This window comes from Oryzias latipes, chromosome 6 (assembly GCF_053564925.1).
Source record: "Oryzias latipes strain Hd-rR chromosome 6, Olatipes_Hd-rR_3.1".
Taxonomy (NCBI): domain Eukaryota; kingdom Metazoa; phylum Chordata; class Actinopteri; order Beloniformes; family Adrianichthyidae; genus Oryzias; species Oryzias latipes.
Window position 1 is genome coordinate 12,739,547 of NC_136242.1, and position 19,266 is coordinate 12,758,812.

Genomic DNA, 19,266 nt, shown 5'->3' on the forward strand with positions numbered 1-19,266 from the left:
TCCTTAAATGAGTAGTTCTTAACGTGCCTGTCAATGTTCAGCAATCATTATGAAACATGCCGATTCTTTGCAAAAAGATCATTGAAAAATGTTTGTATGGACACAGAATTCCTCAGCAAGCTGCATTGGATGAAGGAGACAGAGGCTTACACCTCTCTTTAGCAGAACCTTGGGATAGGGGAAAAACATCAATGACTAGCAAGAACTAAGAACCAAATTAGCTAAACTGCATATAGGGAGTGATGTTATCAAGGTACACCAAGTCACAGATGCTTGCTCAAGACAAGACATTTCACCAAATCTTGCCTTTGATGGTTCAGTGTCGCACTAGCATCCCCTGTTAGCAGAAGGCCTGAGTCACAATGGGTCCCTTTCAAGGAGTCTGTGGGACATGGTATATCCATAAAGAGGCCTGGAAAACTACTGCTCCATTCCCTTCGATAGCTCAGATGGTAGAGCGGAGGACTGTAGATGAAGCGGGACAGGTATCCTTAGGTCGCTGGTTCAATTCCGGCTCGAAGGAAGAGCTTTCACTTAAGGTGGGCTGAATGTCTTTTTTCTTTGGCAAATGGACCTTTGCCTTTCATTGGCTGAAAAAGCAAAAGAGGATCTTTGCGCTCTGCGGGCCACGTGAATACAAATGCATGGGGCTAGTGGCGCAATGGATAACGCATCTGACTACCGATCAGAAGATTTTAGGTTCGACTCCTAGCTAGCTCGGCTTTTGGTCACTTCCACATTGCTAAAATGAGCAATTAGCCAACCCACACTGCAAATCATGAAAATCCCATAAGACACACTCAACAATCACCCTGTTTCTAGACCCAAAGCTTACCCTCACCTTGTCTTTCACAGAAAACATCTCATCTTCCGTCACATTCGAGTGCCTCTTTCGGCTTTTATGGCCACCATTTTGCACAATCTTTCAGACATCATATTTGCACAAGTGAGCTGTTATCTGATAATCTTCGCTATCTTGTTGCATGCGCCAAAATAATTTCACCAGAAGGTTGAACGTACTCAGCTGTAAACGCAATAGATGTGTCGTTCACATCTCATTGGATTAGTACCTTGTTTTTTTTTCTTCAAGGGCTCTGAAAGACTTTCATGCCTGGCTAGCTCAGTCGGTAGAGCATGAGACTCTTAATCTCAGGGTCGTGGGTTCGAGCCCCACGTCGGGCGATGACTTGACTGAAGCTGTCAGTATGATTTCAGTTAAGCTATTTGTTTGTTGTGCCATAGCACAAGTAAAATGGTGCTCTGGTCATCTTCCAAGCCCCCCCCTCCCCAACAATAAGCTTCAGTTACTCCACCAGGAATTGGTTGCTAAGAATCACTAAAGGTGTTTGATGATCCTTAAATGAGTAGTTCTTAACGTGCCTGTCAATGTTCAGCAATCATTATGAAACATGCCGATTCTTTGCAAAAAGATCATTGAAAAATGTTTGTATGGACACAGAATTCCTCAGCAAGCTGCATTGGATGAAGGAGACAGAGGCTTACACCTCTCTTTAGCAGAACCTTGGGATAGGGGAAAAACATCAATGACTAGCAAGAACTAAGAACCAAATTAGCTAAACTGCATATAGGGAGTGATGTTATCAAGGTACACCAAGTCACAGATGCTTGCTCAAGACAAGACATTTCACCAAATCTTGCCTTTGATGGTTCAGTGTCGCACTAGCATCCCCTGTTAGCAGAAGGCCTGAGTCACAATGGGTCCCTTTCAAGGAGTCTGTGGGACATGGTATATCCATAAAGAGGCCTGGAAAACTACTGCTCCATTCCCTTCGATAGCTCAGATGGTAGAGCGGAGGACTGTAGATGAAGCGGGACAGGTATCCTTAGGTCGCTGGTTCAATTCCGGCTCGAAGGAAGAGCTTTCACTTAAGGTGGGCTGACTGTCTTTTTTCTTTGGCAAATGGACCTTTGCCTTTCATTGGCTGAAAAAGCAAAAGAGGATCTTTGCCCTCTGCGGGCCACATGAATACAAAGGCATGGGGCTAGTGGCGCAATGGATAACGCATCTGACTACGGATCAGAAGATTCTAGGTTCGACTCCTAGCTAGCTCGGCTTTTGGTCACTTCCACATTGCTAAAATGAGCAATTAGCCAACCCACACTGCAAATCATGAAAATCCCATAAGACACACTCAACAATCACCCTGTTTCTAGACCCAAAGCTTACCCTCACCTTGTCTTTCACAGAAAACATCTCATCTTCCGTCACATTCGAGTTCCTCTTTCGGCTTTTATGGCCACCATTTTGCACAATCTTTCAGACATCATATTTGCACAAGTGAGCTGTTATCTGATAATCTTCGCTATCTTGTTGCATGCGCCAAAATAATTTCACCAGAAGGTTGAACGTACTCAGCTGTAAACGCAATAGATGTGTCGTTCACATCTCATTGGATTAGTACCTTGTTTTTTTTTCTTCAAGGGCTCTGAAAGACTTTCATGCCTGGCTAGCTCAGTCGGTAGAGCATGAGACTCTTAATCTCAGGGTCGTGGGTTCGAGCCCCACGTCGGGCGATGACTTGACTGAAGCTGTCAGTATGATTTCAGTTAAGCTATTTGTTTGTTGTGCCATTGCACAAGTAAAATGGTGCTCTGGTCATCTTCCAAGCCCCCCCCCCAATAAGCTTCAGTTACTCCACCAGGAATTGGTTGCTAAGAATCACTAAAGGTGTTTGATGATCCTTAAATGAGTAGTTCTTAACGTGCCTGTCAATGTTCAGCAATCATTATGAAACATGCCAATTCTTTGCAAAAAGATCATTGAAAAATGTTTGTATGGACACAGAATTCCTCAGCAAGCTGCATTGGATGAAGGAGACAGAGGCTTACACCTCTCTTTAGCAGAACCTTGGGATAGGGGAAAAACATCAATGACTAGCAAGAACTAAGAACCAAATTAGCTAAACTGCATATAGGGAGTGATGTTATCAAGGTACACCAAGTCACAGATGCTTGCTCAAGACAAGACATTTCACCAAATCTTGCCTTTGATGGTTCAGTGTCGCACTAGCATCCCCTGTTAGCAGAAGGCCTGAGTCACAATGGGTCCCTTTCAAGGAGTCTGTGGGACATGGTATATCCATAAAGAGGCCTGGAAAACTACTGCTCCATTCCCTTCGATAGCTCAGATGGTAGAGCGGAGGACTGTAGATGAAGCGGGACAGGTATCCTTAGGTCGCTGGTTCAATTCCGGCTCGAAGGAAGAGCTTTCACTTAAGGTGGGCTGAATGTCTTTTTTCTTTGGCAAATGGACCTTTGCCTTTCATTGGCTGAAAAAGCAAAAGAGGATCTTTGCGCTCTGCGGGCCACGTGAATACAAATGCATGGGGCTAGTGGCGCAATGGATAACGCATCTGACTACCGATCAGAAGATTTTAGGTTCGACTCCTAGCTAGCTCGGCTTTTGGTCACTTCCACATTGCTAAAATGAGCAATTAGCCAACCCACACTGCAAATCATGAAAATCCCATAAGACACACTCAACAATCACCCTGTTTCTAGACCCAAAGCTTACCCTCACCTTGTCTTTCACAGAAAACATCTCATCTTCCGTCACATTCGAGTGCCTCTTTCGGCTTTTATGGCCACCATTTTGCACAATCTTTCAGACATCATATTTGCACAAGTGAGCTGTTATCTGATAATCTTCGCTATCTTGTTGCATGCGCCAAAATAATTTCACCAGAAGGTTGAACGTACTCAGCTGTAAACGCAATAGATGTGTCGTTCACATCTCATTGGATTAGTACCTTGTTTTTTTTTCTTCAAGGGCTCTGAAAGACTTTCATGCCTGGCTAGCTCAGTCGGTAGAGCATGAGACTCTTAATCTCAGGGTCGTGGGTTCGAGCCCCACGTCGGGCGATGACTTGACTGAAGCTGTCAGTATGATTTCAGTTAAGCTATTTGTTTGTTGTGCCATAGCACAAGTAAAATGGTGCTCTGGTCATCTTCCAAGCCCCCCCCTCCCCAACAATAAGCTTCAGTTACTCCACCAGGAATTGGTTGCTAAGAATCACTAAAGGTGTTTGATGATCCTTAAATGAGTAGTTCTTAACGTGCCTGTCAATGTTCAGCAATCATTATGAAACATGCCGATTCTTTGCAAAAAGATCATTGAAAAATGTTTGTATGGACACAGAATTCCTCAGCAAGCTGCATTGGATGAAGGAGACAGAGGCTTACACCTCTCTTTAGCAGAACCTTGGGATAGGGGAAAAACATCAATGACTAGCAAGAACTAAGAACCAAATTAGCTAAACTGCATATAGGGAGTGATGTTATCAAGGTACACCAAGTCACAGATGCTTGCTCAAGACAAGACATTTCACCAAATCTTGCCTTTGATGGTTCAGTGTCGCACTAGCATCCCCTGTTAGCAGAAGGCCTGAGTCACAATGGGTCCCTTTCAAGGAGTCTGTGGGACATGGTATATCCATAAAGAGGCCTGGAAAACTACTGCTCCATTCCCTTCGATAGCTCAGATGGTAGAGCGGAGGACTGTAGATGAAGCGGGACAGGTATCCTTAGGTCGCTGGTTCAATTCCGGCTCGAAGGAAGAGCTTTCACTTAAGGTGGGCTGAATGTCTTTTTTCTTTGGCAAATGGACCTTTGCCTTTCATTGGCTGAAAAAGCAAAAGAGGATCTTTGCGCTCTGCGGGCCACGTGAATACAAATGCATGGGGCTAGTGGCGCAATGGATAACGCATCTGACTACCGATCAGAAGATTTTAGGTTCGACTCCTAGCTAGCTCGGCTTTTGGTCACTTCCACATTGCTAAAATGAGCAATTAGCCAACCCACACTGCAAATCATGAAAATCCCATAAGACACACTCAACAATCACCCTGTTTCTAGACCCAAAGCTTACCCTCACCTTGTCTTTCACAGAAAACATCTCATCTTCCGTCACATTCGAGTGCCTCTTTCGGCTTTTATGGCCACCATTTTGCACAATCTTTCAGACATCATATTTGCACAAGTGAGCTGTTATCTGATAATCTTCGCTATCTTGTTGCATGCGCCAAAATAATTTCACCAGAAGGTTGAACGTACTCAGCTGTAAACGCAATAGATGTGTCGTTCACATCTCATTGGATTAGTACCTTGTTTTTTTTTCTTCAAGGGCTCTGAAAGACTTTCATGCCTGGCTAGCTCAGTCGGTAGAGCATGAGACTCTTAATCTCAGGGTCGTGGGTTCGAGCCCCACGTCGGGCGATGACTTGACTGAAGCTGTCAGTATGATTTCAGTTAAGCTATTTGTTTGTTGTGCCATAGCACAAGTAAAATGGTGCTCTGGTCATCTTCCAAGCCCCCCCCTCCCCAACAATAAGCTTCAGTTACTCCACCAGGAATTGGTTGCTAAGAATCACTAAAGGTGTTTGATGATCCTTAAATGAGTAGTTCTTAACGTGCCTGTCAATGTTCAGCAATCATTATGAAACATGCCGATTCTTTGCAAAAAGATCATTGAAAAATGTTTGTATGGACACAGAATTCCTCAGCAAGCTGCATTGGATGAAGGAGACAGAGGCTTACACCTCTCTTTAGCAGAACCTTGGGATAGGGGAAAAACATCAATGACTAGCAAGAACTAAGAACCAAATTAGCTAAACTGCATATAGGGAGTGATGTTATCAAGGTACACCAAGTCACAGATGCTTGCTCAAGACAAGACATTTCACCAAATCTTGCCTTTGATGGTTCAGTGTCGCACTAGCATCCCCTGTTAGCAGAAGGCCTGAGTCACAATGGGTCCCTTTCAAGGAGTCTGTGGGACATGGTATATCCATAAAGAGGCCTGGAAAACTACTGCTCCATTCCCTTCGATAGCTCAGATGGTAGAGCGGAGGACTGTAGATGAAGCGGGACAGGTATCCTTAGGTCGCTGGTTCAATTCCGGCTCGAAGGAAGAGCTTTCACTTAAGGTGGGCTGACTGTCTTTTTTCTTTGGCAAATGGACCTTTGCCTTTCATTGGCTGAAAAAGCAAAAGAGGATCTTTGCGCTCTGCGGGCCACATGAATACAAAGGCATGGGGCTAGTGGCGCAATGGATAACGCATCTGACTACGGATCAGAAGATTCTAGGTTCGACTCCTAGCTAGCTCGGCTTTTGGTCACTTCCACATTGCTAAAATGAGCAATTAACCAACCCACACTGCAAATCATGAAAATCCCATAAGACACACTCAACAATCACCCTGTTTCTAGACCCAAAGCTTACCCTCACCTTGTCTTTCACAGAAAACATCTCATCTTCCGTCACATTCGAGTGCCTCTTTCGGCTTTTATGGCCACCATTTTGCACAATCTTTCAGACATCATATTTGCACAAGTGAGCTGTTATCTGATAATCTTCGCTATCTTGTTGCATGCGCCAAAATAATTTCACCAGAAGGTTGAACGTACTCAGCTGTAAACGCAATAGATGTGTCGTTCACATCTCATTGGATTAGTACCTTGTTTTTTTTTCTTCAAGGGCTCTGAAAGACTTTCATGCCTGGCTAGCTCAGTCGGTAGAGCATGAGACTCTTAATCTCAGGGTCGTGGGTTCGAGCCCCACGTCGGGCGATGACTTGACTGAAGCTGTCAGTATGATTTCAGTTAAGCTATTTGTTTGTTGTGCCATAGCACAAGTAAAATGGTGCTCTGGTCATCTTCCAAGCCCCCCCCTCCCCAACAATAAGCTTCAGTTACTCCACCAGGAATTGGTTGCTAAGAATCACTAAAGGTGTTTGATGATCCTTAAATGAGTAGTTCTTAACGTGCCTGTCAATGTTCAGCAATCATTATGAAACATGCCGATTCTTTGCAAAAAGATCATTGAAAAATGTTTGTATGGACACAGAATTCCTCAGCAAGCTGCATTGGATGAAGGAGACAGAGGCTTACACCTCTCTTTAGCAGAACCTTGGGATAGGGGAAAAACATCAATGACTAGCAAGAACTAAGAACCAAATTAGCTAAACTGCATATAGGGAGTGATGTTATCAAGGTACACCAAGTCACAGATGCTTGCTCAAGACAAGACATTTCACCAAATCTTGCCTTTGATGGTTCAGTGTCGCACTAGCATCCCCTGTTAGCAGAAGGCCTGAGTCACAATGGGTCCCTTTCAAGGAGTCTGTGGGACATGGTATATCCATAAAGAGGCCTGGAAAACTACTGCTCCATTCCCTTCGATAGCTCAGATGGTAGAGCGGAGGACTGTAGATGAAGCGGGACAGGTATCCTTAGGTCGCTGGTTCAATTCCGGCTCGAAGGAAGAGCTTTCACTTAAGGTGGGCTCACTGTCTTTTTTCTTTGGCAAATGGACCTTTGCCTTTCATTGGCTGAAAAAGCAAAAGAGGATCTTTGCCCTCTGCGGGCCACATGAATACAAAGGCATGGGGCTAGTGGCGCAATGGATAACGCATCTGACTACGGATCAGAAGATTCTAGGTTCGACTCCTAGCTAGCTCGGCTTTTGGTCACTTCCACATTGCTAAAATGAGCAATTAGCCAACCCACACTGCAAATCATGAAAATCCCATAAGACACACTCAACAATCACCCTGTTTCTAGACCCAAAGCTTACCCTCACCTTGTCTTTCACAGAAAACATCTCATCTTCCGTCACATTCGAGTTCCTCTTTCGGCTTTTATGGCCACCATTTTGCACAATCTTTCAGACATCATATTTGCACAAGTGAGCTGTTATCTGATAATCTTCGCTATCTTGTTGCATGCGCCAAAATAATTTCACCAGAAGGTTGAACGTACTCAGCTGTAAACGCAATAGATGTGTCGTTCACATCTCATTGGATTAGTACCTTGTTTTTTTTTCTTCAAGGGCTCTGAAAGACTTTCATGCCTGGCTAGCTCAGTCGGTAGAGCATGAGACTCTTAATCTCAGGGTCGTGGGTTCGAGCCCCACGTCGGGCGATGACTTGACTGAAGCTGTCAGTATGATTTCAGTTAAGCTATTTGTTTGTTGTGCCATTGCACAAGTAAAATGGTGCTCTGGTCATCTTCCAAGCCCCCCCCCCAATAAGCTTCAGTTACTCCACCAGGAATTGGTTGCTAAGAATCACTAAAGGTGTTTGATGATCCTTAAATGAGTAGTTCTTAACGTGCCTGTCAATGTTCAGCAATCATTATGAAACATGCCAATTCTTTGCAAAAAGATCATTGAAAAATGTTTGTATGGACACAGAATTCCTCAGCAAGCTGCATTGGATGAAGGAGACAGAGGCTTACACCTCTCTTTAGCAGAACCTTGGGATAGGGGAAAAACATCAATGACTAGCAAGAACTAAGAACCAAATTAGCTAAACTGCATATAGGGAGTGATGTTATCAAGGTACACCAAGTCACAGATGCTTGCTCAAGACAAGACATTTCACCAAATCTTGCCTTTGATGGTTCAGTGTCGCACTAGCATCCCCTGTTAGCAGAAGGCCTGAGTCACAATGGGTCCCTTTCAAGGAGTCTGTGGGACATGGTATATCCATAAAGAGGCCTGGAAAACTACTGCTCCATTCCCTTCGATAGCTCAGATGGTAGAGCGGAGGACTGTAGATGAAGCGGGACAGGTATCCTTAGGTCGCTGGTTCAATTCCGGCTCGAAGGAAGAGCTTTCACTTAAGGTGGGCTGAATGTCTTTTTTCTTTGGCAAATGGACCTTTGCCTTTCATTGGCTGAAAAAGCAAAAGAGGATCTTTGCGCTCTGCGGGCCACGTGAATACAAATGCATGGGGCTAGTGGCGCAATGGATAACGCATCTGACTACCGATCAGAAGATTTTAGGTTCGACTCCTAGCTAGCTCGGCTTTTGGTCACTTCCACATTGCTAAAATGAGCAATTAGCCAACCCACACTGCAAATCATGAAAATCCCATAAGACACACTCAACAATCACCCTGTTTCTAGACCCAAAGCTTACCCTCACCTTGTCTTTCACAGAAAACATCTCATCTTCCGTCACATTCGAGTGCCTCTTTCGGCTTTTATGGCCACCATTTTGCACAATCTTTCAGACATCATATTTGCACAAGTGAGCTGTTATCTGATAATCTTCGCTATCTTGTTGCATGCGCCAAAATAATTTCACCAGAAGGTTGAACGTACTCAGCTGTAAACGCAATAGATGTGTCGTTCACATCTCATTGGATTAGTACCTTGTTTTTTTTTCTTCAAGGGCTCTGAAAGACTTTCATGCCTGGCTAGCTCAGTCGGTAGAGCATGAGACTCTTAATCTCAGGGTCGTGGGTTCGAGCCCCACGTCGGGCGATGACTTGACTGAAGCTGTCAGTATGATTTCAGTTAAGCTATTTGTTTGTTGTGCCATTGCACAAGTAAAATGGTGCTCTGGTCATCTTCCAAGCCCCCCCCCCAATAAGCTTCAGTTACTCCACCAGGAATTGGTTGCTAAGAATCACTAAAGGTGTTTGATGATCCTTAAATGAGTAGTTCTTAACGTGCCTGTCAATGTTCAGCAATCATTATGAAACATGCCAATTCTTTGCAAAAAGATCATTGAAAAATGTTTGTATGGACACAGAATTCCTCAGCAAGCTGCATTGGATGAAGGAGACAGAGGCTTACACCTCTCTTTAGCAGAACCTTGGGATAGGGGAAAAACATCAATGACTAGCAAGAACTAAGAACCAAATTAGCTAAACTGCATATAGGGAGTGATGTTATCAAGGTACACCAAGTCACAGATGCTTGCTCAAGACAAGACATTTCACCAAATCTTGCCTTTGATGGTTCAGTGTCGCACTAGCATCCCCTGTTAGCAGAAGGCCTGAGTCACAATGGGTCCCTTTCAAGGAGTCTGTGGGACATGGTATATCCATAAAGAGGCCTGGAAAACTACTGCTCCATTCCCTTCGATAGCTCAGATGGTAGAGCGGAGGACTGTAGATGAAGCGGGACAGGTATCCTTAGGTCGCTGGTTCAATTCCGGCTCGAAGGAAGAGCTTTCACTTAAGGTGGGCTGAATGTCTTTTTTCTTTGGCAAATGGACCTTTGCCTTTCATTGGCTGAAAAAGCAAAAGAGGATCTTTGCGCTCTGCGGGCCACGTGAATACAAATGCATGGGGCTAGTGGCGCAATGGATAACGCATCTGACTACCGATCAGAAGATTTTAGGTTCGACTCCTAGCTAGCTCGGCTTTTGGTCACTTCCACATTGCTAAAATGAGCAATTAGCCAACCCACACTGCAAATCATGAAAATCCCATAAGACACACTCAACAATCACCCTGTTTCTAGACCCAAAGCTTACCCTCACCTTGTCTTTCACAGAAAACATCTCATCTTCCGTCACATTCGAGTGCCTCTTTCGGCTTTTATGGCCACCATTTTGCACAATCTTTCAGACATCATATTTGCACAAGTGAGCTGTTATCTGATAATCTTCGCTATCTTGTTGCATGCGCCAAAATAATTTCACCAGAAGGTTGAACGTACTCAGCTGTAAACGCAAAAGATGTGTCGTTCACATCTCATTGGATTAGTACCTTGTTTTTTTTTCTTCAAGGGCTCTGAAAGACTTTCATGCCTGGCTAGCTCAGTCGGTAGAGCATGAGACTCTTAATCTCAGGGTCGTGGGTTCGAGCCCCACGTCGGGCGATGACTTGACTGAAGCTGTCAGTATGATTTCAGTTAAGCTATTTGTTTGTTGTGCCATAACACAAGTAAAATGGTGCTCTGGTCATCTTCCAAGCCCCCCCCTCCCCAACAATAAGCTTCAGTTACTCCACCAGGAATTGGTTGCTAAGAATCACTAAAGGTGTTTGATGATCCTTAAATGAGTAGTTCTTAACGTGCCTGTCAATGTTCAGCAATCATTATGAAACATGCCGATTCTTTGCAAAAAGATCATTGAAAAATGTTTGTATGGACACAGAATTCCTCAGCAAGCTGCATTGGATGAAGGAGACAGAGGCTTACACCTCTCTTTAGCAGAACCTTGGGATAGGGGAAAAACATCAATGACTAGCAAGAACTAAGAACCAAATTAGCTAAACTGCATATAGGGAGTGATGTTATCAAGGTACACCAAGTCACAGATGCTTGCTCAAGACAAGACATTTCACCAAATCTTGCCTTTGATGGTTCAGTGTCGCACTAGCATCCCCTGTTAGCAGAAGGCCTGAGTCACAATGGGTCCCTTTCAAGGAGTCTGTGGGACATGGTATATCCATAAAGAGGCCTGGAAAACTACTGCTCCATTCCCTTCGATAGCTCAGATGGTAGAGCGGAGGACTGTAGATGAAGCGGGACAGGTATCCTTAGGTCGCTGGTTCAATTCCGGCTCGAAGGAAGAGCTTTCACTTAAGGTGGGCTGAATGTCTTTTTTCTTTGGCAAATGGACCTTTGCCTTTCATTGGCTGAAAAAGCAAAAGAGGATCTTTGCGCTCTGCGGGCCACGTGAATACAAATGCATGGGGCTAGTGGCGCAATGGATAACGCATCTGACTACCGATCAGAAGATTTTAGGTTCGACTCCTAGCTAGCTCGGCTTTTGGTCACTTCCACATTGCTAAAATGAGCAATTAGCCAACCCACACTGCAAATCATGAAAATCCCATAAGACACACTCAACAATCACCCTGTTTCTAGACCCAAAGCTTACCCTCACCTTGTCTTTCACAGAAAACATCTCATCTTCCGTCACATTCGAGTGCCTCTTTCGGCTTTTATGGCCACCATTTTGCACAATCTTTCAGACATCATATTTGCACAAGTGAGCTGTTATCTGATAATCTTCGCTATCTTGTTGCATGCGCCAAAATAATTTCACCAGAAGGTTGAACGTACTCAGCTGTAAACGCAATAGATGTGTCGTTCACATCTCATTGGATTAGTACCTTGTTTTTTTTTCTTCAAGGGCTCTGAAAGACTTTCATGCCTGGCTAGCTCAGTCGGTAGAGCATGAGACTCTTAATCTCAGGGTCGTGGGTTCGAGCCCCACGTCGGGCGATGACTTGACTGAAGCTGTCAGTATGATTTCAGTTAAGCTATTTGTTTGTTGTGCCATAGCACAAGTAAAATGGTGCTCTGGTCATCTTCCAAGCCCCCCCCTCCCCAACAATAAGCTTCAGTTACTCCACCAGGAATTGGTTGCTAAGAATCACTAAAGGTGTTTGATGATCCTTAAATGAGTAGTTCTTAACGTGCCTGTCAATGTTCAGCAATCATTATGAAACATGCCGATTCTTTGCAAAAAGATCATTGAAAAATGTTTGTATGGACACAGAATTCCTCAGCAAGCTGCATTGGATGAAGGAGACAGAGGCTTACACCTCTCTTTAGCAGAACCTTGGGATAGGGGAAAAACATCAATGACTAGCAAGAACTAAGAACCAAATTAGCTAAACTGCATATAGGGAGTGATGTTATCAAGGTACACCAAGTCACAGATGCTTGCTCAAGACAAGACATTTCACCAAATCTTGCCTTTGATGGTTCAGTGTCGCACTAGCATCCCCTGTTAGCAGAAGGCCTGAGTCACAATGGGTCCCTTTCAAGGAGTCTGTGGGACATGGTATATCCATAAAGAGGCCTGGAAAACTACTGCTCCATTCCCTTCGATAGCTCAGATGGTAGAGCGGAGGACTGTAGATGAAGCGGGACAGGTATCCTTAGGTCGCTGGTTCAATTCCGGCTCGAAGGAAGAGCTTTCACTTAAGGTGGGCTGACTGTCTTTTTTCTTTGGCAAATGGACCTTTGCCTTTCATTGGCTGAAAAAGCAAAAGAGGATCTTTGCCCTCTGCGGGCCACATGAATACAAAGGCATGGGGCTAGTGGCGCAATGGATAACGCATCTGACTACGGATCAGAAGATTCTAGGTTCGACTCCTAGCTAGCTCGGCTTTTGGTCACTTCCACATTGCTAAAATGAGCAATTAGCCAACCCACACTGCAAATCATGAAAATCCCATAAGACACACTCAACAATCACCCTGTTTCTAGACCCATAGTTTACCCTCACCTTGTCTTTCACAGAAAACATCTCATCTTCCGTCACATTCGAGTTCCTCTTTCGGCTTTTATGGCCACCATTTTGCACAATCTTTCAGACATCATATTTGCACAAGTGAGCTGTTATCTGATAATCTTCGCTATCTTGTTGCATGCGCCAAAATAATTTCACCAGAAGGTTGAACGTACTCAGCTGTAAACGCAATAGATGTGTCGTTCACATCTCATTGGATTAGTACCTTGTTTTTTTTTCTTCAAGGGCTCTGAAAGACTTTCATGCCTGGCTAGCTCAGTCGGTAGAGCATGAGACTCTTAATCTCAGGGTCGTGGGTTCGAGCCCCACGTCGGGCGATGACTTGACTGAAGCTGTCAGTATGATTTCAGTTAAGCTATTTGTTTGTTGTGCCATTGCACAAGTAAAATGGTGCTCTGGTCATCTTCCAAGCCCCCCCCCCAATAAGCTTCAGTTACTCCACCAGGAATTGGTTGCTAAGAATCACTAAAGGTGTTTGATGATCCTTAAATGAGTAGTTCTTAACGTGCCTGTCAATGTTCAGCAATCATTATGAAACATGCCAATTCTTTGCAAAAAGATCATTGAAAAATGTTTGTATGGACACAGAATTCCTCAGCAAGCTGCATTGGATGAAGGAGACAGAGGCTTACACCTCTCTTTAGCAGAACCTTGGGATAGGGGAAAAACATCAATGACTAGCAAGAACTAAGAACCAAATTAGCTAAACTGCATATAGGGAGTGATGTTATCAAGGTACACCAAGTCACAGATGCTTGCTCAAGACAAGACATTTCACCAAATCTTGCCTTTGATGGTTCAGTGTCGCACTAGCATCCCCTGTTAGCAGAAGGCCTGAGTCACAATGGGTCCCTTTCAAGGAGTCTGTGGGACATGGTATATCCATAAAGAGGCCTGGAAAACTACTGCTCCATTCCCTTCGATAGCTCAGATGGTAGAGCGGAGGACTGTAGATGAAGCGGGACAGGTATCCTTAGGTCGCTGGTTCAATTCCGGCTCGAAGGAAGAGCTTTCACTTAAGGTGGGCTGAATGTCTTTTTTCTTTGGCAAATGGACCTTTGCCTTTCATTGGCTGAAAAAGCAAAAGAGGATCTTTGCGCTCTGCGGGCCACGTGAATACAAATGCATGGGGCTAGTGGCGCAATGGATAACGCATCTGACTACCGATCAGAAGATTTTAGGTTCGACTCCTAGCTAGCTCGGCTTTTGGTCACTTCCACATTGCTAAAATGAGCAATTAGCCAACCCACACTGCAAATCATGAAAATCCCATAAGACACACTCAACAATCACCCTGTTTCTAGACCCAAAGCTTACCCTCACCTTGTCTTTCACAGAAAACATCTCATCTTCCGTCACATTCGAGTGCCTCTTTCGGCTTTTATGGCCACCATTTTGCACAATCTTTCAGACATCATATTTGCACAAGTGAGCTGTTATCTGATAATCTTCGCTATCTTGTTGCATGCGCCAAAATAATTTCACCAGAAGGTTGAACGTACTCAGCTGTAAACGCAATAGATGTGTCGTTCACATCTCATTGGATTAGTACCTTGTTTTTTTTTCTTCAAGGGCTCTGAAAGACTTTCATGCCTGGCTAGCTCAGTCGGTAGAGCATGAGACTCTTAATCTCAGGGTCGTGGGTTCGAGCCCCACGTCGGGCGATGACTTGACTGAAGCTGTCAGTATGATTTCAGTTAAGCTATTTGTTTGTTGTGCCATTGCACAAGTAAAATGGTGCTCTGGTCATCTTCCAAGCCCCCCCCCCAATAAGCTTCAGTTACTCCACCAGGAATTGGTTGCTAAGAATCACTAAAGGTGTTTGATGATCCTTAAATGAGTAGTTCTTAACGTGCCTGTCAATGTTCAGCAATCATTATGAAACATGCCAATTCTTTGCAAAAAGATCATTGAAAAATGTTTGTATGGACACAGAATTCCTCAGCAAGCTGCATTGGATGAAGGAGACAGAGGCTTACACCTCTCTTTAGCAGAACCTTGGGATAGGGGAAAAACATCAATGACTAGCAAGAACTAAGAACCAAATTAGCTAAACTGCATATAGGGAGTGATGTTATCAAGGTACACCAAGTCACAGATGCTTGCTCAAGACAAGACATTTCACCAAATCTTGCCTTTGATGGTTCAGTGTCGCACTAGCATCCCCTGTTAGCAGAAGGCCTGAGTCACAATGGGTCCCTTTCAAGGAGTCTGTGGGACATGGTATATCCATAAAGAGGCCTGGAAAACTACTGCTCCATTCCCTTCGATAGCTCAGATGGTAGAGCGGAGGACTGTAGATGAAGCGGGACAGGTATCCTTAGGTCGCTGGTTCAATTCCGGCTCGAAGGAAGAGCTTTCACTTAAGGTGGGCTGAATGTCTTTTTTCTTTGGCAAATGGACCTTTGCCTTTCATTGGCTGAAAAAGCAAAAGAGGATCTTTGCGCTCTGCGGGCCACGTGAATACAAATGCATGGGGCTAGTGGCGCAATGGATAACGCATCTGACTACCGATCAGAAGATTTTAGGTTCGACTCCTAGCTAGCTCGGCTTTTGGTCACTTCCACATTGCTAAAATGAGCAATTAGCCAACCCACACTGCAAATCATGAAAATCCCATAAGACACACTCAACAATCACCCTGTTTCTAGACCCAAAGCTTACCCTCACCTTGTCTTTCACAGAAAACATCTCATCTTCCGTCACATTCGAGTGCCTCTTTCGGCTTTTATGGCCACCATTTTGCACAATCTTTCAGACATCATATTTGCACAAGTGAGCTGTTATCTGATAATCTTCGCTATCTTGTTGCATGCGCCAAAATAATTTCACCAGAAGGTTGAACGTACTCAGCTGTAAACGCAAAAGATGTGTCGTTCACATCTCATTGGATTAGTACCTTGTTTTTTTTTCTTCAAGGGCTCTGAAAGACTTTCATGCCTGGCTAGCTCAGTCGGTAGAGCATGAGACTCTTAATCTCAGGGTCGTGGGTTCGAGCCCCACGTCGGGCGATGACTTGACTGAAGCTGTCAGTATGATTTCAGTTAAGCTATTTGTTTGTTGTGCCATAGCACAAGTAAAATGGTGCTCTGGTCATCTTCCAAGCCCCCCCCTCCCCAACAATAAGCTTCAGTTACTCCACCAGGAATTGGTTGCTAAGAATCACTAAAGGTGTTTGATGATCCTTAAATGAGTAGTTCTTAACGTGCCTGTCAATGTTCAGCAATCATTATGAAACATGCCGATTCTTTGCAAAAAGATCATTGAAAAATGTTTGTATGGACACAGAATTCCTCAGCAAGCTGCATTGGATGAAGGAGACAGAGGCTTACACCTCTCTTTAGCAGAACCTTGGGATAGGGGAAAAACATCAATGACTAGCAAGAACTAAGAACCAAATTAGCTAAACTGCATATAGGGAGTGATGTTATCAAGGTACACCAAGTCACAGATGCTTGCTCAAGACAAGACATTTCACCAAATCTTGCCTTTGATGGTTCAGTGTCGCACTAGCATCCCCTGTTAGCAGAAGGCCTGAGTCACAATGGGTCCCTTTCAAGGAGTCTGTGGGACATGGTATATCCATAAAGAGGCCTGGAAAACTACTGCTCCATTCCCTTCGATAGCTCAGATGGTAGAGCGGAGGACTGTAGATGAAGCGGGACAGGTATCCTTAGGTCGCTGGTTCAATTCCGGCTCGAAGGAAGAGCTTTCACTTAAGGTGGGCTGAATGTCTTTTTTCTTTGGCAAATGGACCTTTGCCTTTCATTGGCTGAAAAAGCAAAAGAGGATCTTTGCGCTCTGCGGGCCACGTGAATACAAATGCATGGGGCTAGTGGCGCAATGGATAACGCATCTGACTACCGATCAGAAGATTTTAGGTTCGACTCCTAGCTAGCTCGGCTTTTGGTCACTTCCACATTGCTAAAATGAGCAATTAGCCAACCCACACTGCAAATCATGAAAATCCCATAAGACACACTCAACAATCACCCTGTTTCTAGACCCAAAGCTTACCCTCACCTTGTCTTTCACAGAAAACATCTCATCTTCCGTCACATTCGAGTGCCTCTTTCGGCTTTTATGGCCACCATTTTGCACAATCTTTCAGACATCATATTTGCACAAGTGAGCTGTTATCTGATAATCTTCGCTATCTTGTTGCATGCGCCAAAATAATTTCACCAGAAGGTTGAACGTACTCAGCTGTAAACGCAATAGATGTGTCGTTCACATCTCATTGGATTAGTACCTTGTTTTTTTTTCTTCAAGGGCTCTGAAAGACTTTCATGCCTGGCTAGCTCAGTCGGTAGAGCATGAGACTCTTAATCTCAGGGTCGTGGGTTCGAGCCCCACGTCGGGCGATGACTTGACTGAAGCTGTCAGTATGATTTCAGTTAAGCTATTTGTTTGTTGTGCCATAGCACAAGTAAAATGGTGCTCTGGTCATCTTCCAAGCCCCCCCCTCCCCAACAATAAGCTTCAGTTACTCCACCAGGAATTGGTTGCTAAGAATCACTAAAGGTGTTTGATGATCCTTAAATGAGTAGTTCTTAACGTGCCTGTCAATGTTCAGCAATCATTATGAAACATGCCGATTCTTTGCAAAAAGATCATTGAAAAATGTTTGTATGGACACAGAATTCCTCAGCAAGCTGCATTGGATGAAGGAGACAGAGGCTTACACCTCTCTTTAGCAGAACCTTGGGATAGGGGAAAAACATCAATGACTAGCAAGAACTAAGAACCAAATTAGCTAAACTGCATATAGGGAGTGATGTTATCAAGGTACACCAAGTCACAGATGCTTGCTCAAGACAAGACATTTCACCAAATCTTGCCTTTGATGGTTCAGTGTCGCACTAGCATCCCCTGTTAGCAGAAGGCCTGAGTCACAATGGGTCCCTTTCAAGGAGTCTGTGGGACATGGTATATCCATAAAGAGGCCTGGAAAACTACTGCTCCATTCCCTTCGATAGCTCAGATGGTAGAGCGGAGGACTGTAGATGAAGCGGGACAGGTATCCTTAGGTCGCTGGTTCAATTCCGGCTCGAAGGAAGAGCTTTCACTTAAGGTGGGCTGACTGTCTTTTTTCTTTGGCAAATGGACCTTTGCCTTTCATTGGCTGAAAAAGCAAAAGAGGATCTTTGCCCTCTGCGGGCCACATGAATACAAAGGCATGGGGCTAGTGGCGCAATGGATAACGCATCTGACTACGGATCAGAAGATTCTAGGTTCGACTCCTAGCTAGCTCGGCTTTTGGTCACTTCCACATTGCTAAAATGAGCAATTAGCCAACCCACACTGCAAATCATGAAAATCCCATAAGACACACTCAACAATCACCCTGTTTCTAGACCCAAAGCTTACCCTCACCTTGTCTTTCACAGAAAACATCTCATCTTCCGTCACATTCGAGTTCCTCTTTCGGCTTTTATGGCCACCATTTTGCACAATCTTTCAGACATCATATTTGCACAAGTGAGCTGTTATCTGATAATCTTCGCTATCTTGTTGCATGCGCCAAAATAATTTCACCAGAAGGTTGAACGTACTCAGCTGTAAACGCAATAGATGTGTCGTTCACATCTCATTGGATTAGTACCTTGTTTTTTTTTCTTCAAGGGCTCTGAAAGACTTTCATGCCTGGCTAGCTCAGTCGGTAGAGCATGAGACTCTTAATCTCAGGGTCGTGGGTTCGAGCCCCACGTCGGGCGATGACTTGACTGAAGCTGTCAGTATGATTTCAGTTAAGCTATTTGTTTGTTGTGCCATTGCACAAGTAAAATGGTGCTCTGGTCATCTTCCAAGCCCCCCCCCCAATAAGCTTCAGTTACTCCACCAGGAATTGGTTGCTAAGAATCACTAAAGGTGTTTGATGATCCTTAAATGAGTAGTTCTTAACGTGCCTGTCAATGTTCAGCAATCATTATGAAACATGCCAATTCTTTGCAAAAAGATCATTGAAAAATGTTTGTATGGACACAGAATTCCTCAGCAAGCTGCATTGGATGAAGGAGACAGAGGCTTACACCTCTCTTTAGCAGAACCTTGGGATAGGGGAAAAACATCAATGACTAGCAAGAACTAAGAACCAAATTAGCTAAACTGCATATAGGGAGTGATGTTATCAAGGTACACCAAGTCACAGATGCTTGCTCAAGACAAGACATTTCACCAAATCTTGCCTTTGATGGTTCAGTGTCGCACTAGCATCCCCTGTTAGCAGAAGGCCTGAGTCA

At 44.3% G+C, this 19,266-nt stretch overlaps 42 non-coding genes across 42 annotated transcripts; all 42 read left to right on the forward strand.

The window, feature by feature from the left end:
* The first annotated feature begins 434 nt into the window (after positions 1–434).
* On the forward strand, positions 435–523 carry trnay-gua (transfer RNA tyrosine (anticodon GUA)). Its single transcript is given in 2 exon segments — positions 435–471; positions 488–523. It is a non-coding gene; the product is annotated as a tRNA-Tyr (tRNA).
* A 124-nt stretch (positions 524–647) lies between these two features.
* On the forward strand, positions 648–720 carry trnag-acc (transfer RNA glycine (anticodon ACC)). The gene has a single exon. It is a non-coding gene; the product is annotated as a tRNA-Gly (tRNA).
* A 389-nt stretch (positions 721–1,109) lies between these two features.
* trnak-cuu (transfer RNA lysine (anticodon CUU)) lies at positions 1,110–1,182 on the forward strand. The gene has a single exon. It is a non-coding gene; the product is annotated as a tRNA-Lys (tRNA).
* A 605-nt stretch (positions 1,183–1,787) lies between these two features.
* trnay-gua (transfer RNA tyrosine (anticodon GUA)) lies at positions 1,788–1,876 on the forward strand. Its single transcript is given in 2 exon segments — positions 1,788–1,824; positions 1,841–1,876. It is a non-coding gene; the product is annotated as a tRNA-Tyr (tRNA).
* Positions 1,877–2,000: 124 nt separating this feature from the next.
* On the forward strand, positions 2,001–2,073 carry trnar-acg (transfer RNA arginine (anticodon ACG)). Its single transcript has one exon. It is a non-coding gene; the product is annotated as a tRNA-Arg (tRNA).
* Positions 2,074–2,462: 389 nt separating this feature from the next.
* On the forward strand, positions 2,463–2,535 carry trnak-cuu (transfer RNA lysine (anticodon CUU)). The gene has a single exon. It is a non-coding gene; the product is annotated as a tRNA-Lys (tRNA).
* A 599-nt stretch (positions 2,536–3,134) lies between these two features.
* On the forward strand, positions 3,135–3,223 carry trnay-gua (transfer RNA tyrosine (anticodon GUA)). The gene is given in 2 exon segments: positions 3,135–3,171; positions 3,188–3,223. It is a non-coding gene; the product is annotated as a tRNA-Tyr (tRNA).
* A 124-nt stretch (positions 3,224–3,347) lies between these two features.
* On the forward strand, positions 3,348–3,420 carry trnag-acc (transfer RNA glycine (anticodon ACC)). The gene has a single exon. It is a non-coding gene; the product is annotated as a tRNA-Gly (tRNA).
* A 389-nt stretch (positions 3,421–3,809) lies between these two features.
* Positions 3,810–3,882, forward strand: trnak-cuu (transfer RNA lysine (anticodon CUU)). The gene has a single exon. It is a non-coding gene; the product is annotated as a tRNA-Lys (tRNA).
* Positions 3,883–4,487: 605 nt separating this feature from the next.
* On the forward strand, positions 4,488–4,576 carry trnay-gua (transfer RNA tyrosine (anticodon GUA)). Its single transcript is given in 2 exon segments — positions 4,488–4,524; positions 4,541–4,576. It is a non-coding gene; the product is annotated as a tRNA-Tyr (tRNA).
* Positions 4,577–4,700: 124 nt separating this feature from the next.
* trnag-acc (transfer RNA glycine (anticodon ACC)) lies at positions 4,701–4,773 on the forward strand. Its single transcript has one exon. It is a non-coding gene; the product is annotated as a tRNA-Gly (tRNA).
* A 389-nt stretch (positions 4,774–5,162) lies between these two features.
* trnak-cuu (transfer RNA lysine (anticodon CUU)) lies at positions 5,163–5,235 on the forward strand. The gene has a single exon. It is a non-coding gene; the product is annotated as a tRNA-Lys (tRNA).
* Positions 5,236–5,840: 605 nt separating this feature from the next.
* Positions 5,841–5,929, forward strand: trnay-gua (transfer RNA tyrosine (anticodon GUA)). Its single transcript is given in 2 exon segments — positions 5,841–5,877; positions 5,894–5,929. It is a non-coding gene; the product is annotated as a tRNA-Tyr (tRNA).
* Positions 5,930–6,053: 124 nt separating this feature from the next.
* On the forward strand, positions 6,054–6,126 carry trnar-acg (transfer RNA arginine (anticodon ACG)). Its single transcript has one exon. It is a non-coding gene; the product is annotated as a tRNA-Arg (tRNA).
* A 389-nt stretch (positions 6,127–6,515) lies between these two features.
* Positions 6,516–6,588, forward strand: trnak-cuu (transfer RNA lysine (anticodon CUU)). The gene has a single exon. It is a non-coding gene; the product is annotated as a tRNA-Lys (tRNA).
* Positions 6,589–7,193: 605 nt separating this feature from the next.
* On the forward strand, positions 7,194–7,282 carry trnay-gua (transfer RNA tyrosine (anticodon GUA)). The gene is given in 2 exon segments: positions 7,194–7,230; positions 7,247–7,282. It is a non-coding gene; the product is annotated as a tRNA-Tyr (tRNA).
* A 124-nt stretch (positions 7,283–7,406) lies between these two features.
* Positions 7,407–7,479, forward strand: trnar-acg (transfer RNA arginine (anticodon ACG)). The gene has a single exon. It is a non-coding gene; the product is annotated as a tRNA-Arg (tRNA).
* Positions 7,480–7,868: 389 nt separating this feature from the next.
* On the forward strand, positions 7,869–7,941 carry trnak-cuu (transfer RNA lysine (anticodon CUU)). The gene has a single exon. It is a non-coding gene; the product is annotated as a tRNA-Lys (tRNA).
* A 599-nt stretch (positions 7,942–8,540) lies between these two features.
* trnay-gua (transfer RNA tyrosine (anticodon GUA)) lies at positions 8,541–8,629 on the forward strand. Its single transcript is given in 2 exon segments — positions 8,541–8,577; positions 8,594–8,629. It is a non-coding gene; the product is annotated as a tRNA-Tyr (tRNA).
* Positions 8,630–8,753: 124 nt separating this feature from the next.
* trnag-acc (transfer RNA glycine (anticodon ACC)) lies at positions 8,754–8,826 on the forward strand. Its single transcript has one exon. It is a non-coding gene; the product is annotated as a tRNA-Gly (tRNA).
* A 389-nt stretch (positions 8,827–9,215) lies between these two features.
* On the forward strand, positions 9,216–9,288 carry trnak-cuu (transfer RNA lysine (anticodon CUU)). Its single transcript has one exon. It is a non-coding gene; the product is annotated as a tRNA-Lys (tRNA).
* A 599-nt stretch (positions 9,289–9,887) lies between these two features.
* Positions 9,888–9,976, forward strand: trnay-gua (transfer RNA tyrosine (anticodon GUA)). Its single transcript is given in 2 exon segments — positions 9,888–9,924; positions 9,941–9,976. It is a non-coding gene; the product is annotated as a tRNA-Tyr (tRNA).
* A 124-nt stretch (positions 9,977–10,100) lies between these two features.
* trnag-acc (transfer RNA glycine (anticodon ACC)) lies at positions 10,101–10,173 on the forward strand. The gene has a single exon. It is a non-coding gene; the product is annotated as a tRNA-Gly (tRNA).
* Positions 10,174–10,562: 389 nt separating this feature from the next.
* On the forward strand, positions 10,563–10,635 carry trnak-cuu (transfer RNA lysine (anticodon CUU)). Its single transcript has one exon. It is a non-coding gene; the product is annotated as a tRNA-Lys (tRNA).
* Positions 10,636–11,240: 605 nt separating this feature from the next.
* Positions 11,241–11,329, forward strand: trnay-gua (transfer RNA tyrosine (anticodon GUA)). The gene is given in 2 exon segments: positions 11,241–11,277; positions 11,294–11,329. It is a non-coding gene; the product is annotated as a tRNA-Tyr (tRNA).
* A 124-nt stretch (positions 11,330–11,453) lies between these two features.
* On the forward strand, positions 11,454–11,526 carry trnag-acc (transfer RNA glycine (anticodon ACC)). The gene has a single exon. It is a non-coding gene; the product is annotated as a tRNA-Gly (tRNA).
* A 389-nt stretch (positions 11,527–11,915) lies between these two features.
* trnak-cuu (transfer RNA lysine (anticodon CUU)) lies at positions 11,916–11,988 on the forward strand. The gene has a single exon. It is a non-coding gene; the product is annotated as a tRNA-Lys (tRNA).
* Positions 11,989–12,593: 605 nt separating this feature from the next.
* Positions 12,594–12,682, forward strand: trnay-gua (transfer RNA tyrosine (anticodon GUA)). The gene is given in 2 exon segments: positions 12,594–12,630; positions 12,647–12,682. It is a non-coding gene; the product is annotated as a tRNA-Tyr (tRNA).
* Positions 12,683–12,806: 124 nt separating this feature from the next.
* On the forward strand, positions 12,807–12,879 carry trnar-acg (transfer RNA arginine (anticodon ACG)). The gene has a single exon. It is a non-coding gene; the product is annotated as a tRNA-Arg (tRNA).
* Positions 12,880–13,268: 389 nt separating this feature from the next.
* Positions 13,269–13,341, forward strand: trnak-cuu (transfer RNA lysine (anticodon CUU)). The gene has a single exon. It is a non-coding gene; the product is annotated as a tRNA-Lys (tRNA).
* Positions 13,342–13,940: 599 nt separating this feature from the next.
* On the forward strand, positions 13,941–14,029 carry trnay-gua (transfer RNA tyrosine (anticodon GUA)). Its single transcript is given in 2 exon segments — positions 13,941–13,977; positions 13,994–14,029. It is a non-coding gene; the product is annotated as a tRNA-Tyr (tRNA).
* Positions 14,030–14,153: 124 nt separating this feature from the next.
* trnag-acc (transfer RNA glycine (anticodon ACC)) lies at positions 14,154–14,226 on the forward strand. The gene has a single exon. It is a non-coding gene; the product is annotated as a tRNA-Gly (tRNA).
* Positions 14,227–14,615: 389 nt separating this feature from the next.
* trnak-cuu (transfer RNA lysine (anticodon CUU)) lies at positions 14,616–14,688 on the forward strand. Its single transcript has one exon. It is a non-coding gene; the product is annotated as a tRNA-Lys (tRNA).
* Positions 14,689–15,287: 599 nt separating this feature from the next.
* Positions 15,288–15,376, forward strand: trnay-gua (transfer RNA tyrosine (anticodon GUA)). The gene is given in 2 exon segments: positions 15,288–15,324; positions 15,341–15,376. It is a non-coding gene; the product is annotated as a tRNA-Tyr (tRNA).
* Positions 15,377–15,500: 124 nt separating this feature from the next.
* On the forward strand, positions 15,501–15,573 carry trnag-acc (transfer RNA glycine (anticodon ACC)). The gene has a single exon. It is a non-coding gene; the product is annotated as a tRNA-Gly (tRNA).
* A 389-nt stretch (positions 15,574–15,962) lies between these two features.
* On the forward strand, positions 15,963–16,035 carry trnak-cuu (transfer RNA lysine (anticodon CUU)). The gene has a single exon. It is a non-coding gene; the product is annotated as a tRNA-Lys (tRNA).
* A 605-nt stretch (positions 16,036–16,640) lies between these two features.
* On the forward strand, positions 16,641–16,729 carry trnay-gua (transfer RNA tyrosine (anticodon GUA)). The gene is given in 2 exon segments: positions 16,641–16,677; positions 16,694–16,729. It is a non-coding gene; the product is annotated as a tRNA-Tyr (tRNA).
* Positions 16,730–16,853: 124 nt separating this feature from the next.
* Positions 16,854–16,926, forward strand: trnag-acc (transfer RNA glycine (anticodon ACC)). The gene has a single exon. It is a non-coding gene; the product is annotated as a tRNA-Gly (tRNA).
* Positions 16,927–17,315: 389 nt separating this feature from the next.
* trnak-cuu (transfer RNA lysine (anticodon CUU)) lies at positions 17,316–17,388 on the forward strand. The gene has a single exon. It is a non-coding gene; the product is annotated as a tRNA-Lys (tRNA).
* Positions 17,389–17,993: 605 nt separating this feature from the next.
* Positions 17,994–18,082, forward strand: trnay-gua (transfer RNA tyrosine (anticodon GUA)). Its single transcript is given in 2 exon segments — positions 17,994–18,030; positions 18,047–18,082. It is a non-coding gene; the product is annotated as a tRNA-Tyr (tRNA).
* A 124-nt stretch (positions 18,083–18,206) lies between these two features.
* On the forward strand, positions 18,207–18,279 carry trnar-acg (transfer RNA arginine (anticodon ACG)). Its single transcript has one exon. It is a non-coding gene; the product is annotated as a tRNA-Arg (tRNA).
* Positions 18,280–18,668: 389 nt separating this feature from the next.
* Positions 18,669–18,741, forward strand: trnak-cuu (transfer RNA lysine (anticodon CUU)). The gene has a single exon. It is a non-coding gene; the product is annotated as a tRNA-Lys (tRNA).
* The last annotated feature ends 525 nt before the right edge of the window (positions 18,742–19,266 follow it).